At 34.9% G+C, this 4,823-nt stretch overlaps 1 non-coding gene across 1 annotated transcript; it reads right to left on the bottom strand.

Annotated features, from left to right (window-relative positions):
* Positions 1-4,204: 4,204 nt before the first annotated feature.
* Positions 4,205-4,309, bottom strand: LOC128039493 (small nucleolar RNA R71). Its single transcript, XR_008193995.1, has one exon. It is a non-coding gene; the product is annotated as a small nucleolar RNA R71 (small nucleolar RNA).
* Positions 4,310-4,823: the final 514 nt, after the last annotated feature.

The following is a 4,823-nucleotide window of genomic DNA, read 5'->3' as shown; positions in this document are numbered from 1 at the left end:
CTACCAGAAACTCATAGTGTCCGTATCGAGTTTGAAAAGCAATCTTTGGTACATTCAGTTCTTTAACTCTGAGCTAATAATGACTTGAACGAAGATCAATTTTTAAAAACACAGTTGCTTCTTTCAACTAATCAAACAATTTGGGGAAGCAAATACTTTATTTTTATGGTTACTTTATTCAGCTACCGGTGATCAATACATAGTTTCAGAGTTCTATCTTTCTTTTTTCACAAACAATATTGGAGCTCCCCAAGGTAACACTTGGTCGAATAAATCCTCAGTATAGAAGTTATTGCAATTGAGATTTCAATTATTTTAATTCAGTTAGATCCATTCTTTACGGTGGAATAGAAATCAATGTTGTATCGGGTGTTACTTTAATAGCAAATTCAACTTCTCTTTCAAGCGGCAAGCCCGACAATTCTTCGGGATGCACATCTGTGAGTTCTCGAACTATTAGAACTTGCTATATTTTAGATCTCGACACTCTAGTATCCAAAATATAAGCTAAAAATGTTTCAAACCCTTTTCTAATCAATTCTCAAGTTGACATCGTTGATATTATATTATTCGAACAATCAGATTTATCGACCTCAACATTTATCAATTCACGATCCTGACATCACAATGATATTCTCTTCTATTTACAATTAACTATAGCATCATAAAGAGCCAGCAAATCCATAACAAGAATTTTATCAAACTCATTAAATGGCAACAACATCAAATTAACCAGAATCTCTCAACCTCAAATTTTTAGTGCACAATCTTTACAAATTTGATTGACAATTACACTATGACCTAATAGGTTGGTTACCTGAACATCAAATTCTTTCAACTCTACTGGTATATTTCTTTTAGGTACTCTAATGAGGTGTAGATGTATGAATGTGTTGACCCAAGGTCAATAAATGCATGCACAAAAACATCAAATAGGAAAAATGGATAGACAATAACATTAAGGGTAGTGGCCTCCTTTCTAGTTTGAATTGCATAAGCCCTAGCAGGCGCACGAGCTTCAGATCCCACTATTGTATCTTTTGTTCCACCTCAATTACTACCAATACCAATACTGGACCCAGTTTTCTTCCCTATCTACGAAACTGCCACTGGCTTTACATTCAGTTCTTTGCTTTCAATTAGCCATTTCAAGCAATCTCTTACCAAATCTTCTTCGAAGCCGCATAGAAAACAAACTCTAATTTTAAGTCTACATTCACCCCTGTGAATTCTTCCACAATATCTGCAAACTGGTCTATCCATATTATGAATTCTTCCAACATTGGCTACAGACGTAGTCTAGGGTTACCAAGTATTCGGTCTTGACTCATCTGTTCAGATGGTCACAACATGCTACTTGGTAAGATTGTCCGAAGATAACTTATTTTTTGTGAATAATGCGATAAGTGTTGAGGTGATGGTTATACACTCAATATCATCTAGTTAAGTAACTCCCCAAGAAGCTATGCTTAAGTTAGAATGATGACCAAACGCTATATGATTATTAGCATGTGTGAATGCCTAAAGAATTAGGTTCATGTACTAATTGGATGAAAATCCATGTTCTTACTAGTTGATCATGATCACCTCAAGATGGTTTGATTCAATGGGTGTGGGAATTATCGTTGCAACGGCTTATGAATGTTTTCAATGTTTAATATAAGACACATGCATCATTTTAATACATTGACCGCCTCCGGATGTACTAATGTCTAGAGTAAATTTCCTGCAACCAATATGAAAGTTAGGCAGTTTCTGCAAGTATATGACTCAGGTTGTAATATAATTTTCACAATGAAATAGATGAGTACTCCGAGGTTCGTACGCAAGGGAGGCGAGTACTAAATTAAGAATAACCTAAACGTTAATAGATCTAATTAGTATTTTAATTAAATTATATTACGATAGAACATAAATTGAAAAGAATTTATTTTATAAGAAAATAAATAAATTACATAAAATAATAAAATGGAAAGCTAGTTTGTTGATTCGATCAAATCTAAGCATGGGAGACTAACTCGCATCGGTGGTCATAACTAATTCCTATGTCAAGTTCTATTCAATCAACTAGTCACTAACCAATCAGGATATCTCTATTTTCCACTAAACTATTGAGTCAGCAAAAACTACTTATCTCTCGACCTTACAGTCCAGACCAGATTAGGGTAAAAGGTTCATTATATTTTAATTAAGTTTTCATAGTTTAGTGTAAATGAAATAAAAAAGTATATTATGAGGCCTAAAGGTGAGCTAATATACTTAGTAAGTCTGTAGGAGGCCATCAGAGGGCATATAAACTCAATATTGGTCGTTGTCTTGCAACACTGGAAGTTTGATGTCGCAATATAGAGAGTAGAATGCAAGAATATTGGGACTGCCTTCAGTGTCGCGACACAACCATGGGATGTTGTGACACAACCCTAAAGCAACTCTGAACCTGAACATGCTACCTTCGATGTCGTGACGCAGGCACTAGAGTGTCGTGACATTGATCCTGGACGGGAGATATTTACGAGCCAGAGGCATTTTGGTTTGTACAATCAAATATTTAACATGAGAGCGTCAGCTGACCTAGGGTTGAGGATGATGGCAACCCTAAATTTATAAATAGGCTCATTTAGCACTTATTATGTACGACTTTCAAACTTGAGAATTTTCTTTGTAATTTCAGTTTTCATTTTTTCCATTTTCTTAGGCTTTAGGTTATTTCTATTTTTTCTATTTGCTTTTTCATAAAGATTTGATTTGTAGACTCAATCAACTCTTTCTAGATCATGTGCTTCACTCAATATAATTTAGGATTCTCTTAAACATTTACTCTTCAATTCATTATTTATGCTTATTTTTAGCATCATTGTTTATTGTGTTCATTAGATCCATGAGGAACTAATCCTTTTATGAGGGATTGTGAGTGGAGGTGTGATTAAAAGATTTCTATGTAGGGTTTCCTTAGCGGATCGACTGTTTGAGAGAGAAAGAACTAAAACCCTAGGCTTGCCAACCCTAGAAATTCATTTAGGCAGGAATGAACCCAAATTAGTATTGCCTATTCGTGAACACCTTAGCCCCAAACCGGTCTGGATTGTAAGGTCAAGAGATAAACAGTTCTTGTCAACTTAATAGTTTAGTGGAAGATCGAGAGATCTTGCTAATGACTAGTTGATTGAACATGAACCTAAAACAGCAATTAGTTATGACCATCAAAGCGAGATAATCACCCATAGATTTTATAAAGTTTATATATTAATTTCCCAAAGTCTCTTTTTTTATGCTATTCTCTATATTATTACTAAAAACCCCAAAAATCTCTCTTTATGGTTATTCCTAATATAATTTATTTAAATTACTAAATAGATCTAGTTGTGTTTAGGTTAGGATTAATTTAGTGCTAGCCTCCATTGAGTAAGATCCTCGGAGTACTTATTTACTTTGTTTAACTATATTACAACCTGACCCGTTTACTTGCGTAATCACTTATTTCATATCTTTTGTGCATAATCTTACTAGATTGATTGTAATTTTTTCATTTATTAGAATAATTATGAAAATTTTAAATTATAGATACAATTTTTACTTTATTTTTACTAACATTTTTGTTTTGCTTTTTGGTTTCAGTGTATGACTCGTAGTAGGGGAACGCCTATAGAGGCAACCACTGATATAAAAAGAATAATTCATAGGAATCATCGATAGCAATAGTAGCAACAACAAATGCAAAACTCGCCACCTACTATAGGTAATCTACCGCACGATAATTCGTTGTTTGACGACATTAACAACAATAACTTACAAGATTTACCACCACCACTACAACTACCCACAGATATACCTATTGCATGCAATGAAAGAACCCTAAAGAACTATGCACTACCAAGTCTAGAGATGGTCTAGGGAAGTATAACAAGGCTAGCCCTCATGGCTAATAATTTTGAGATCAAACCAGCAATGATCCAGAACAATTTGCAATTCAAAGGCACAATGACAAAGGACCCAAATCAGCATTTAAAATAGTTCCTTCAACTTTGTGATATTTTTAAATATAACGGGATTACCGATGACACTATTTGTCTTTAATTGTTCCCTTTATCATTAATAGATAACGCTTTTTCTTGGTTAGATTCATAAGCCCCAAGATATATCACGATATGGGATGAACTCGCAGGAAAATTTCTACAAAAATTCTCTCTTATCAGCAAGACGGTCCAACTGAGGGGGAGATTGCAATGTTCAAACAATTAAAAGAAGAAAGTTTTCATGAAGCCTGAGATTGTTTTAAAACATTGATCCAGAGATGCCCACACCATAGATTACTTGAGCGGATAAGACTGCAAATGTCCTACAATGGGTTAGATGCACACGCACGGTCAGGATTAGATAGAGCGGCATTAGAAGACCTAATGAAAAGAACATACGAAGACATGTATGATTTGATAGGGAATATGGCGATAAATTCCTACCAGTGGCCAACTGAGCACTATACATACGGCTCGAAACCATCTATGGTAAAAGCTATCCAAGAGGATGATGGATACCAACAGATTGGGGACAGACTCAATCGTATAGAATTCTCGACCAATGCATCATCAATATATGGCGGAGATAAACCTCTCTTCCATTACATCAACAACCCAATCAAGGATGTGAACTACATCGAAAATAGGAGTGAAAACCCTTTTTCAAATACTTAGAATCCTAAATGGAGAGACCACCCGAACCTAAGATGGGGCAAAAACAAGAGAGGAGGTAATAACTCTAACCAAGTTAAAAATGCTAATTATCAACCTCCGTATTTATAGAAGCCTCAAGAAAGGGCCAACCGGAAT

Source organism: Gossypium raimondii, chromosome 2 (assembly GCF_025698545.1).
Source record: "Gossypium raimondii isolate GPD5lz chromosome 2, ASM2569854v1, whole genome shotgun sequence".
Taxonomy (NCBI): Eukaryota; Viridiplantae; Streptophyta; class Magnoliopsida; order Malvales; family Malvaceae; genus Gossypium; species Gossypium raimondii.
This window is presented reverse-complemented; position numbering and strand designations above follow the sequence as displayed.